The sequence below is a fragment of the Acomys minous genome (assembly GCF_964271855.1).
Source record: "Acomys minous genome assembly, chromosome: 19".
NCBI lineage: Eukaryota > Metazoa > Chordata > Mammalia > Rodentia > Muridae > Acomys > Acomys minous.
The window spans coordinates 65528078-65542697 of NC_140499.1; positions in this window are offsets into that span (position 1 = coordinate 65528078).

Sequence of the window (14620 nt, forward strand, 5' to 3'; positions counted from 1 at the left end):
CAATTTAGTGAGAGATGTCTCAAAATAAAATGGGGACGCGGGGCTGGAGAGATGTCTCATGGTTAAGAGTACTTTCTGAGGGGCTGGAGAGATGGCTCAGAGGTTAAGAGCACTGACTGCTCTTCTAGAGGTCATGAGTTCAATTCCCAGCAACCATATGGTGGCTCACAACCATCTATAATGTGATCTGATGCCCTCTTCTGGCCTGCAGGTGTACATGCAGGCAGAGCACTGTATACATAATAATAAATAAATTTTTTAAAAAAGGGGCTGGAGAGATGGCTCAGTGGTTAAGAGCACTGCCTGCTCTTCCAAAGGACCGGGGTTCGATTCCCAGCACCCACATGGCAGCTCACTACTGTCTGTAACTCTAAGATCTGACACCACCACACCAATGTACACAAATTTAAAAATTAAATAAATATTAAAAAAAATAAAATCACACACACAAAAAAAGAGTACTTTCTGAGCCGGGCGTGGTGGTGCACACCTTTAATCCCAGCACTCAGGAGGCAGAGGCAGGTGGATTGCTGTGAGTTCAAGGCCAGCCTGGTCTACAAAGCAAATCCAGGACAGCCAAGGCTACACAGAGAAATCCTGTCTCAAAACCCCCCAAAAAAAAAAAAAAAAAGTACTTTCTGGTCTTGCAGAGGACCCATATTCTGTTCCTGTCATGCATGTGGGGTGGCTTACAATTTCCTATAACCCCAGCTCAAGAGGACCTGGTGCTCACTTCTGGCTTCTGTGGTTATTCACACTCACACACACACTCACACCAAAACAACAACAACAAAACAAAACTCCCCCCACCAAAAAAGAAGTTCAGCCAGGCGCTTTATTTATCTTTTTATTGTTTTTCGGATTTTTCAAGACAAGGTTTCTCTGTGTAGCCTTGGCTGTCCTGGACTCGCTTTGTAGACCAGGCTGGCCTTGAACTCACAGAGATCCACCTGCCTCTGCTCCCTAGTGCTGGGATTAAAGGTGTGCTCCACGATGCCCGGCTCTATGGCTCTATTTATTTTTTACAATTGTGTGTGTGTGTGTGTGCACTAATGCATGCAGGTGTCCACACGCCACAGTATGCTGTGAAGATCAAAAGACAAGTTGTGATAGCCGCGTGTCTCTAGGTTCAGTCTGGGTAGCAAGTGGCTTCACCTTCCGGGCCACCTCGTGGGCCTTTTAGGGAAGCTGTAACGGCTGTGGGCGTTGTGTCTTCCTTCCTTCCCTATTGCTGTGATAAAGTACCCAGAAGGACCCTAAGGTAGGATGGGTCTATTCAACCCTCAACCAGGTAGAGTCCAGAAGGTAGGAGGAACTTGGCTTTTCCAGGCAGGGTTTCCCTGTGTAGCCTTGGCATCATGGAACTCACTCCATAGACCAGGCTGGCCTCGAACTCAGAGATACCCCTGCCTCTGCCTCCCAAGTCCTGGGAGTCAAGGAGTGCGCCACCACTGCCTGACGTTAGTAGGGACTCGAAGCAGCTAGTCACACCATACCCACAGTCAAGAGAAAAGAGTAATAAAATTAATGCACACAGCATGCTAGATGTGCTTCCAAGCATACAGCCCTGGACCCCGAGCCCAGGGAACGGTATCGCCCACAGTGAGTGGACCCCCCACCCCCACCCCCCACGCCAATCAATGTGACTAAAGATAATCCCTTGCAGGGCCCCCGCAGTGCACACCTTTAATGGCAGCGCTCAGACCGCACAGTGTGTTGGACAGCTGCTAGCTTATAAGCAGCCCTGCCTACTTCCAGCCACCTAGCAGCCTCTGACGTCATCACCCGCTGCCGGCAGCTGCTCTCTCTGTGTCTCTGTCTCTCGGTTTCCTCACTCTCTGTCATGAGCGGCCCCATCTTCTCATCTTCCCTCTCTCTCTCTCTCTCTCTCTCTCTCTCTCTCTCTCTCTCTCTCTCTCTCTCTCTCTCTCTCTCTCTCTGTTCTATCACTCTGTCTCTCTTGGTCTGTCTCTCAGTCTCTTTCCCTCTGCCCTCATGGCTCTGTCCCCAGCTGACTGTCTGCCCACATGTTCAGTCACCCTCTACCCCTTCTCCAGGCCCTAATTCCTCTCCTCCTCCTCCTCCCGAATAAACTTCCCTAGAGCAATATGTGCAGTGCGGCATATTTGTCATATACAACACTGGCGCTGCCACTTGCAGCAGATTCCGTCTGTAGTCCACTGATTGCTCGCTCAGCGCTTCATCCAACACTAGCAACTGGTAAGTTCTCTGGAGCCTTTCTCTGCCAGCATGGTTTCCCCTCTCTCTCGAGCTGGAAAATCCTAGTACCGGGTGAAACCGTGCCCGCTCAGGCTTCAGCCCTCGATCCCTGACGAGCACGGAATGACCCGCTTGGCCAGCTGGTACCGACTGCTCTCTAGCCCGTCTGCGCCCTCAGAGACGCCGAGGTTCAGGGCTGTGGCTTCTGTCTTCACCATGGCAACGATGTCCTCATCCAGACCGCCAGGATTTTTGGAGACACCTAGCTTCTAAATTTGCCTCATCACACTGCCCAGGGCATCCCGTACCACGAACAACTCTTTTCTTCTCCTCCCCCCGCCCCCGCCCCCGCCCCCGTCTCCCTCCTCCTCTTTTTTGGTTTTTCCGAGATAAGGTTTCTCTGTGTAGCCCTGGATGTCCTGGAACTCTCTCTGTAGACCAAGCTAGCCAGCCCCCGAACTCACAGAGATCCTCCTGCCTCTGCCTCTCTAGAGCTGGGATTAAAGGCGTGCGCTAACACATCCCAGCCGGCTCCGAACTCGTCCTTCTTTGTGCCTTTTTCTTGCTCCAAACTCCATCTGGTCGCTCTCCCCGTGCTGTATAACGTAACCGCGCAGTGAGTTGCAGCGGAGCGGGCAACACACACCTGCTCCTGCCGCCGCCTGCTCCACCGCAAGCAGCTGCTCTTGAGAGAACGCCTAAGCTCTGGCTCTCTGCCTCTCCGCACTGACCTGCTCGCCCCTCGCCATCCCACAGCCTGCAGGAGTATGTACCCCTTCCCTCTCTTTTTCAACGGACACTCTAGTACAAAAACCTGGCTGCATTCAGAGGCCAAAATTGGCATACCAAATTTCCAAATAATTTTTTAAAAATGGTTGTTGAAGACAGGGTCTTTCTGTGTAGTCTTGGCTGTCCTGGACTCACTTTGTAGACCAGGCTGGCCAAAAACCTAAATACATACATACATACATACATACATACATACATACATACATACAAGGCCAGGCGGTGGTGGCGCACACCTTTAATCCCAGCACTCGGGAGGCAGAGGCAGGAGGATCGCTGTGAGTTCGAGGCCAGCCTGGTCTACAAAGCAAGTCCAGGACAGCCAAGGCTACACAGAGAAACCCTGTCTGGAAAACCAAAAACCAAAAACAAAACAACAACAAAAAAAAAAAAAAAAAAAAAAGAAAGAAAGAAAGAGGAGCTCCTCAGGGGTGGAGAGATGGCTCAGAGATTAAGAGCAATGGCTGCTCTGCCAAAGGACCCCAGTGCAACTCCCAGCGCCCATAGCCTGTAAGAAGCTTCACAAACCTGTCCTAGGTTGCTTAGCAACCTCTGAAGTCATCACCTGCTCCTGGCACCAATGGTCCAGGATAAAAAGGACAAACCTCCATCCTTTTCTCTGTCTTTTTTACTCTTACTCTCTCTCTCTCTCTCTGTCTCTGTCTCTGTTTCTCTCTCTCTGCCTGTTTCCCTGTCTCTTCTCCCCTGGGCACCCCTCCCTCCCCCACTTCTACAATAAATCTCTCCATATCATATCTGTGTTGTGCCCCCCCATATCAGGGAACAGTGCATTAGTATATGGCTTCTGGATACATCTATAGTACTTGGATTTTTGTGCCATATCATTTTTAAAAGATTTATTTATTTATCATATATATATGGTGTTTTGCCTGCATGTACACCAGAAGAGGGCACCAGATCTCATTACAGATGGCTGTGAGCCACTGTGTGGTTCCTGGGAACTCAACTCATGACCTTTGGAAGAGCAGCCAGTGCTCTTAACCTCTGAGCCGTCTCTCCAGCCCTGTGCCATCTCATTTTTAATGATAATAACAACTGTAACTCCAGTTCCAGGGGATCTGACACCCTCACACACACAAACAGAATACCAATGTACATAGATTTAAAAAAAGACAAAAAGAAAAACAGGAGATGGGTCATCAACAGATCAAGGCCACGATCACACGGAACCAGCTGATGGCTGACTTCCCTTCACTGTGCACCCTAGCGCCTCTGACCGTTTTTCTGTGCATCTAGCAGTAGATCTCTGCTGACTACAGTGCCCTGGTCCACGGAACATCTCCCCAGCTCTCACCTGTCAGACGCTTCCCTTAGTCAATTCCACCCCTCCGCCTCTCTTCCAGGCCTATAAAATGGACTCCCTTTGTCAGCAGGGGCTTCCTCTTCTCTGCCTGATGGGGGGTGCGGTGGGCCACGGTAAGCCTGAGGGGTGTCAGGGAGACCTTAGGGAAATTACAGGTCCAACACCCAATCTGCCGGCAGAACCTGTTCAGCAAGCACCTGGGATTCCTGGAGAGCCTCCCCACGGAAATGACGCCATGATTCCCCTGGCAGGGGTGGGCGGGGGTGGGGGTGAGCAGCCAAGGTCAGCAGGGAGCTAAATCAGACAGTGTTGGCAGAAAACACAGGACACTACAGACCCAGCTGCCCAAGTTGATAACTGCAGCCCAGGAGGAAGATGCGCGGCCCCCAGAATCTGCAGCCTTGACCCCAATAGGTACTGATTCCAGCCCTGGGCTGTACTTGCCAAGGACTCCTGGACAAGGACGCCAAAGTGAAGTTCCCCTTGTCCTTTCATCAAGGCCTCTGAGTCTTGGGTCCATCTGCTTCTGCACACAACAACTCTCTCCTCTCCATGGTCCCCCCCCCTCACCCCCCCCATCAACCCGACACAGAAGTGCATCATGTTAAACCCTGACTCTGCCTCCACGAGCCATGGTCACCTGACAATTGAAAACCACACCCAAGCCCAGCTATAAGGTTTCCATGGTCATTAACAACTTCAACATTTTAAAAGTTAAATCTCAGCCAGGTGGTGGCTTTTAATCCCTTTAATGCCACCACTCCGGAGGCAGAGGCAGGAGGATCGCTGTGAGTTAGAGGCCAGTCTGGTCTACAGAGTGAGTCCAGGACATCCAGGGCTATACAGAGAAACCCTGTGTTAGGAATCTGTTTCAGTCGGTTTATCTGTGATGTCATTGCCTACCTGCCTCGGGGGCGTAGCCCTACCCAAGATTATAAAAGGCCAAACCCTCTTTGTGGCTCTCTTACTTTCTTACCTCTTTCTCTCTTCTGTTTCTGTCTCTGTCTCTCCCCTCTTTTCTTGTCTTCCCCTGTTTATTTAATAAAACTCATGTAATCTGGCATCTTGGTTTTTTTTTGGGTTTTTTCTTTGTTTGTTTTTTAGAGACAGGGTTTCCCTGTGTAGCCTTGGCTGCCCTTGCACTCTTTGTAGACCAAGCTGGCCTCAAACTCACAGCAATCCACCTGCCTCTGCCTCCTGAGTGCTGGGATTAAAGACGTGTGCCACCACGCCCGGCTCTATCTTATTTCTTATTATTAATATAAAACCCTGTCTCAAGAAATAAACAAATGAGCCAGGCGGTGGTGGCACATGCCTTTAATCCCCGCACTTGAGAGTCAGAGGCAGGAGGATTGCTGTGAGTTTGAGGCCAGCCTGGTCTACAAAGTGAGACTAGGACAACCAAGGCTACCCAGAGAAACCCTGTCTCGAAAAACCAATAAATAAATAAATAAATAAATAAATAAAATAAAATAAAAAATAAAAAATAAAGAAATGGGCTGGAGACATGGCACAGAGGTTAAGAGTCCAGAGGTCCTGAGTTCAATTCCCAGCAACCACATACATGGTGGCTCACAACCTTCTATGATGGGATCTGGTGCCCTCTTCTGGCTTGCAGGTGTACATGCAGGCAGAGTACTGTATACATAATAGTAAATAAATAAATCTTTAAAAATAAAAAATAAAAATAAACAAACAGCCAGGCTTGGTGGCATATGCCTATAATCCCAGCACTCAGAGAGGCAGAGGCGGGCAGTTCTCTGTGAGTTCGAGGCCAGCCTGGTCTACAAAGGGAGTCCATGATAGCTAAGGCTTCACAGAGAATATGCACTCCCACCAGCCTGCTTCTAGGTTGCCTAGCAACTTCTGACATCATCGCCTGCCACTGCTGTTGTGGTAGGGTGGTAAAAGACTTGCCCATCATCCCATGGTCCCATGGGCTAGCTTACTGCTCTCTCTCTCTCTCTCCTGCTCTCTCTCTCTCTCCCTCCCTCCCCCCTCCTCCTCTGCTCTCCCACTGTCTCTCTATTTCTCTCTCTCTCTTCCTCCCCTCATGGCTCACACAGGCCCTAAGTTTCCTCCCTTCCCTTCCCCTTAAAATAAACCTTTGTACCAGATCTGTTGTGTGGTATATATATATAATAACACCCTATTTCAAAAATAAATAAGATTAAGCAAACAAAAAAAGTTAAAAGTCTCAAGCCAGACTTGGTAGTGCTCGGCTTTAATCCCAGCACTCAGAGGGCAGAGAAAGTTGGGTCTCTGTGAGTTTGAAACCAGGCTAGCCTGGTCTACATAGCAAGCTCCAGCCAGCCAGAGCTACATAAAAATACCTTGTCTCAGGACAAGTGAATCCCAGTGTTTGGGAGGCAGAGGCAGGTGGATCTTTGTAAGTTCAAGACTAGCCTGATGTACACAGTGAGTTCCAGGACAGCCAGCTAGAGGGAGCCTGTCTCAAAACACTAAAACAAAAAAGAAAGACCCTGTTTTGAAATAACAAAAAGTCCGGGCTGGAGAGATGGCTCAGAGGTTAGGAGCACTGACTGCTCTTCCAGAGGTCCTGAGTTCAATCCCAGCAACCACATGGTGGCTCACAACCATCTATAATGAGATCTGGTGCCCTCTTCTGGCATGGAGGCATACGTTCAGATAGAGCACTGTATACACAATAATAAATAAATAATTCTTAAAAAAAAAAAAAAAAAAAAGAAAGAACAAAAAGTCCAAAATGTTTTCATTCCAGTAGGGAAAACACCAAGTGCTACGGCTGTAGGTGAGGCACCTGGAGCTTGTGAGACAATCAGACGAGCTCCAGGGGACTTGGTAGCTCCGCCACCTGCAGCAACACAGCCTCTCTCTTAGGCTGCTCTACTCCGGAGCTGCAGCCAACTGGCACCCTTCACACAGTCCTGGCCATTTCCAGTACCCTGAGGTCTTCACCTTCAGAGCCTCTCTGCAGTGACTCTGCCTCGGCTGCTCTTCATCGCCCCCCAAATCTTGTATCTTTCATGTTTCTGAACCACTACCGAGCAGAGAACATCACCAGCTCTGACGTCAGTTCTTGTGCCTGCCCCCATAACTACAGCAGTAAGCTGACCTTAGGGAAACACTTTCCATTACATTTGCTTTCCAGGGGCAGGGAACCCTCTCAATTTGGGCCCTTTTATTTATTTATTTTTGTTTTTTTGAGACAGGGTTTCTCTGTGTAGCCTTCGCTGTCCTGGACTAGTGTTGTAGACCAGCCTGGCAGAAATCCGCCTGCATCTGCCTCCTGAGTGCTGGGAGTTTAGGTATGTGTATGTGGGTCTGACTCCATTTGGGCCCTTTAAAAAAGATTTCTTTTTGGCTGGGCGTGGTGGCACACATCTTTTTTTAAAAAAATAACATTTATTTTTACTTTATGTGCATTGGTGTTCTGCCTGAATGTATATCTGTGTGAGGGTATCAGATCTTGGAGTTACAGACAGTTGTGAGCTGCCATGTGGCTGCTGGGAATTGAACCTGGATCCTTTGGAAAAGCAGTCAGTGCTCTTAACCACTGAGCCATCTCTCCAGCCCCCGGTTGCCTACACCTTTAACCCCAGCACTCGGGAGGCAGAGGCAGGCAGATCTCTGTGAGTTCAAGGCCAGCCTGGTCTACAAAGTGAGTCAAGAACAGCCAAGGCTACACAGAGAAACCCTGTCTCAAAAAACCAGAAACCAAACAAAACAAGGAAACAAAACTATAATAATCCAAACAACATGGTGCCAGCACAAAGCCAGATATGGAAACCAATGGAACAAAATTGGAGACCCAAACACAAGCACACATAACTACAGCGACTTAATTATATATATTTGGGGGAGGGGGTCTTTCGAGACAGAGTATCTCTGTGGAACAGCTGTGGCTGTCCTGGAACTTTGCCCTATAGAGCTGACTGACCTAGAACCCATAGAGATGCGCCTGTCTTTGCCTCCCAAGTGCTGGGATTAAAGACCTGCACCACCACCACCACCCAGCATGCAACTTAATATTTAACAAAGACTCCAAAACATATGCTGGGGAAAAAGAAAGCATCTTCAACAAGTGGTGCTGGGGAAAACCGTATGTCCACACGCAGAAAAAGGAAATTAGAAACTCCCATCTCAATGCCTATGGGGTGGGTAACCTTATCTGATCACAGGCGCCCTCTAGTGGTATGTGTCGCATAGTGCCAATGCAAGAAACCATCGCCTCCAAGCGCATCAAAGAGCTAAACGTGAAGCCGGAAGCACTGAGCCTGCAGGGAGAAAACATAGGCAGCATCCTGCGTGAACTAGGTGTGGGAAAGGTCTTTCCGAATAGGACTACATTTGCACGGGAATTACGATCAGCCCTTGGCAAGTGGGACCCAAAAAAAACTGAAAAGCTTCGTCGCGCCCAGCTAAACAATCAGTGAAGAGGGAGCCCACGGAACTGTAGAGGGGCTTTGCCGGGTGTACTTCTGACAGAGGATTAAAATACAGGATATATAAACCTCAAAAGGCAGAGAGTAGAAATAATAAATGGCTGGGCGCAGTGGTGACGCACACCTATAATCCCAGCACTCGGGAGGCAGAAGCAGGTGAATCACTGTGAGTTCAAGGCCAGCCTGGTCTACAAAGTGAGTCCAGGACAGCCAAGGCTACACAGAGAAATCCTGTCTCAAAAAAAAAAAACAAAAAACAAACAAACAAACAAAAAAAAAAACAAACAAACCAAAAAAAGGAAAGAAAAGAAAAAGAGAAAGAAAAAGAAAAAGAAAGAAAATAAATGAACTATTTGGGAAAAAAATAGCCCTAGGACCTGAATAGAGTTCTCAAAAGAAAGAAAGAAAGAAAGAAAGAAAGAAAGAAAGAAAGAAAGAAAGAAAGAAGGAAAGAAAGAAGCTAAGAAATATACGGGCATCGCCGGGTGGTGGCTGGCGGCACACGCCTTGAATTCCAGCACAAGGACCTTTGTGCTCCCAACAGAACAGTGCCCACGGTGTGTGCACCACATTTTATCACCCGCTCATCAGTTGAAGGGCATTTAGTTTGTTTCCATTTCCCAACTATGGTGAATAGAGCAGCCATGAGCTGAGCAATTATCTGTGGAGCAGAGTGTGGAGTCTCTTGGGCAGATGCCAAGGATTGGAATAGCTGGGTCGTAGGGTGGATTTATTCTTATCTTTTGTGAGAATTCTCCACGCTGACTTCCACAGTGACTGCAGCAGTTTGCAATTCCACTAGAAGCAAAAATGAATTTGTTTTTCCCGTATCTCCTCATTTGTCTATTGTTGTTTTGTAGGATAATATGAAATCTCAAGGTTATTTTGATTTGTACATGCCTAATTGCTAAGGATGATGAGGTTTTTTTTTTTTCTTCTGAGACAGGGTTTCTCTGTGTAGCCCTGGCTGTCTTGGATTCCCTTTGTAGACCAGGCTGGTCATGAACTCAGATATCTGCCTGCCTCTGCCTCCCAAGTGCTGGGATTAAAATCATGAGCCACTATGCCCAGCTCCAGAATTGTCTTATCAATGGAAAAGACATAAACTCTGTTTTTCTGCTTTCAGGCTGGGAACAGAGGTGACTAGTAGCCTGGTGAGCTGTGTTATCTGTTGGGCCAGGCCGTGTCAAGCTCCTGCAAACAGGACCAGAGGTAGCTAGCAATCTAAACACAATAGTAGACTGAGACCAGACCAGACCAGGCCCCTAAGCTAGTACAAGTAGCCAGTCTCTGAGTGTTGACATAATTATGCCTCCTTGAGCACTGGGGATTGTATCACACCAGGAAACATTTTCCCAAACGGTACGATGTTTAAATGTGCTGGCAATAAGTCCTCTGGCATCAGGCTCCTTAGAAGTTTGATCCAGGGGCTGGAGAGATGGCTCAGAGGTTAAAAGCACTGACTGCTCTTCCAGAGGTCCTGAGTTCAATTCCCTCTTCTGGTGTCCATGAAAACAGACCACTCATATGCATATATGAGTTCGAGGCCAGCCTGGTCTACAAAGCAAGTCCAGGACAGCCAGAGTTACACAAAGAAACCCTGTCTCAAAAAACAAAAAAACAAAAACAAAAGCACCAAAAAATTTATTTATTTATTTATTATATACACAGTGCTCTGCCTGTATGTATGCCTGCACACCAGAAGAGTGAACCAAATCTCATTATAGATGGTTGTGAGCCACCATGTGGGTGCTGGGAATTGAACTCAGGACCTCTGGAAGAGCAGTTAGTGCTCTTAACCTCTGAGCCATCTCTCCAGCCCCTATGCAAGTTTTTAAAGGAGAGAAGCTACTAACAGTCTTACCCAGCCTTGACACCTATGAGCTGCATCAGTGACAATCATGGCATGAAAACCCTAAGGGTACAGTAGTGGCACACACACCTTAGTGGTAACCGAGGGCTCTCTGATTAGACTTTAGACCCGCTCAACAAGGAGTAAACAGTGCCTGGTACTGGTAAGCCAGCACTAGCGAAGCCATGGGTCTTGGAGGACAATCTCCAGGCACTTTACTGAAACAGCACAAACCCTAACTACAGTCTAAACATTAAGGTGCCCTAACCCCCCAGAGAAGCGCAGTCCTCTCCCCTCATCAAGGAAACTTCTGTGGAGACATCACAGAAAACCGCGACCAACCAAAATGCAGCTCCAATGAGTACATCTACAAAATGCTCCCAAATATAAGGCTCAGGGCATTGCAGAAGAGAGGGCGGAAAGATCATAGGAGGTAGAGGATCACTCGGATTGCTGTGAGACTGTGTCTAGGTCTCTGTGATCCGGCTGGAATGCAAACACGCCTTTAATCCAGGAGACAGAGGCAAGCAGATCTGAGTTCAAGGCCAGCCTGGTATAGAGCAAGTGTCAGGTAAAGAAAAGCTTAGGTCTAGGCGTGGTGGTAAACGCCTTTAATCCTAAACAAAAGTAGAGTTAGTTTGTAGGAAGAAGCACCCGTATTTGAAAGTCACGTCTAATTGAGTGGCAGAAAAGGTGACAAGTCAGAGAAGACTTGACTGTAGACTGTAGGCTCAATTTTTTTTTTCAAGACAGGGTCTCTCTGTGTAGCCTTGGCTGTCCTGCACTCACTTTGTAGACCAGGCTGGCCTTGAGCTCACAGAGATCCACCTGCCTCTGCCTCCCAAATGCTGGGATTAAAAGCCACTATGCCCAGCTGGCTCAATTTTCTTAACCTATATATATTTTTAAAGATTTTATTTATTATGTACAGTGTTCTACCTGCATGTACATCTGCTGGCCAGAAGAGGGCACCAGATCTCATTATAGATGGCTGTGAGCCACCATGTGGCTGCTGGGAATTGAACTCAGGACCTTTGGAAGAGCAGACAGTGCTCTTACCCTCTGAGCCATCTCTCCAGCTCCCCCAATATATTTTATTAACAACTTAGTAACTGAGCGTACGTTATATAACCTGACTAACTAAAACAAAAGGAAAAGAGGATTAAGGAACACAAGAACAAAACCATAAGGATATCAGTTCCAAGGAATGATTCTCCTGGCGTAAGCAGCAGGATTTCTTCTGCTGGAACCTGGAGTAACCAGAACCCAGAACCTCAGTAGGAGCCGGAGCCCTGAAGCCTTCCCTTGAGCGGTTCTCTCTAGGAGCGTCCTGAAGTGCAGCGATGAACAGCCAAAACTATCCCAAGTCTCCCAAAAAGCCCCGCCTCCAGTTTTCGGCTCATTTATGTATCTCCTCCCAAAGTCTGGGATCTTTTCAGCTGGCGACAATCAAGCTCCCGCACGAGGTGGTTGGTCTTCTAGTGGATTAACCTCACCTGTTCTCTCACAAGACCATTACGATCCCACAGTTGGGATCATAACGAAAACAGGTTATCGCTCCTTCACTTGACAAAATAGGATGTGCCCAACTCTCAGAGAAGAGAGAGGAAAGGGAAGCTACTTCAGAGGCAGGGTTACAGAGAGAGGAGGCAGTTTCTACCAGACAGTAATAGGGGGGATGGGTTGCAGAAAGAGAGAACTCAGGTGAAGATGGAACGAGCCAGAAAATGAGAAGGAGCCAGAAGATTAGAGCAGACTGCTGAGTTACTCTGAGGCCAAGCAGAGCAATTCCAGGCTGAGAGAGAAGCCAGATTAAATAAGTCAGCTGGGAGAAGAGTTTGAGCCAGAACAGCCGAGCTGAACCAGCCAGCCCAGAGTTCAGAAAGAACAAGTAAGGGTGAGCTTATTAAGCAGGAAGTCTCAGAGGCCGAAAACATTCTAGGCCTAGGTTAGATTGTACAGAGGCTGGAAGCTTCCAGGACTGGGCCTAGGTTAGCAGAAGGAGGCAGTGAGCCTCCCAGACAACAACTGAGCCAGGAGAATAAAAGTTACTTTTACAAACACGACTGCCTAAAATGAGGACCACAACAGACATGTCAAAGTGCACAGGGAAAGACCAAGAGGCCTTAACGCTACACAAAAGGAACTAAAAAATGCAGCTTGGGAGGGGGCTTTCCCCAGGAAGAACACGCAACTGGTCAGCCCTGAAAACATACACATGAGTGGTATTATACACACAAAGCAGGAGCAGGTATGTACATACATGTACACACATGAATATAACAACAACAACAAAAAAAGAGGTTATGAATTTGAAATAGAGCAAGGAGGAGTATCAGGAAAGGCTTGGAGGGGAGAAAGGGAAATAAATGAAAAAAGTCAAAAGATAAATTTATTTTTAAATTCTAGGCGTATGGGTGTTTGTATGCATGCAGTACTTAAAGACGCCAGAAGGGGGTGTCAGATTCCCTGGAACTGGATTTCCAGCACCCACGTGCTACCTCACGACCATCTGTAACTCATGAGTTTCAGAGATGAGAGCCAACCAAGCAGTCCAACTGCAGGGCAACAGACACACACGTGGCGAACATACCCACATGAACAAGACATGCGTATGAACACATAAAAGAAATATGCATAGGTGAGGAACAATAAAAAAAAAACCTGAAAGCTGTTGTGATGAGAAAAAAAATACTCAAAACGAAAAACTGATAACCCGGGCATGTCCTTGGGAAGGCAGGGGCAGGTTTGTTTGTAGCTCACAACCAGCCTCTCGACCTAGTCAGTTCATGGTGGGTCAGCCAAAAACACAGGCTGGCCAGGTGGGTAAAGTCTAAGGCCCCAAGTTCGATTCCCAGAACCCACGTGGTAGAGGAGACCCTGCCGACCTCCTGTTGCCCCTGACCTCCACACAAGGGGCATGGTACAAACAGAAGAACCCTGCTTTTGGGGTTGCAGTCCTCCCAGCCCGCACGGCCACTCTGAGCTTGGCGTTAGGTGCGGGACTCCCTCTCCCCAGCAGGGCCTCCAGCTCTCTCTCTGCCTGACTCCATCTGCAGTGTAGACCTAGATAGCCCTAACCACATCTGGTATACGGCCCTTGACACAGCTCCCCGACAGCTCACCCCTCCCTGCGCCTATAGGATACTTAGGTACTGTGTTCCGGGTCATATGATAACAGCGAGCCGCCAAATGCAAAGCAGGCATCCTTAAAGTGCCTGATTTCAACTAATTATGAACACCTATCCCGGAAGCCCCTGCCTGCAAGGGCTATTCAGCCTTTGGTTCCCTGAGTGCTCGGTCTCCGCAGTGCTTGCCGCCTGCCAGGCCCTGTGTCTCCCCTGTGGCTGGTCTTCTGTTTCTCTTTCCTCAGTGGGCTGGTGGCCAACAGCCCCGCCCAGGAAGAGGAGAGCCACATAAGCCGACCCCAGCCCCCACCCTACTAAAATAAGTGTGAAACTACCCTAGGGTTAACAGGACAGGATGGTGCACCTCTGAGTTTGAGGCCAGCCTGGTCTACAGAGCGAGGTCCCGGTCAGCAGAGGTTACAGAATGCTACCTTGTCTCAAAAAACAAAACAAAAGAAGAACTCCACAGAAGTTCCTCAGGGCCTGCGTGTCTACCTGGATCTATTCCAGCCCGCTCGTAATTGCTTCAGAAAACTCGCTGACATTCTCACTGGAGGTCTTTGTGCGTAAGCGAGATTTCCCGCAACACTTCTGGCCCACCGGGACCCTCTGGTTCTGTGTCTGAGATAGGACCTCATGTATAGCAGGCTGCCACAGCTTACTATACAGCCAGAAGACAGCCAAGAGCTCCTCAGCCTCTTCCCTTCCCTTTTCTTTTTTGGTTCTGAGACAGGGTTTCTCTGTTTTGCCCTGGCTGTTCCGGAACTCTCTCCGTAGACCAGGCTGGCCTGGACCTCAGAGATCGCCACCTCTGCCTCGGGAGTGCTGGGATAAAGGCGTGCGCCCCCACGCCCCGCCCTTCTGCTCTCTAGGCTATTGGTGT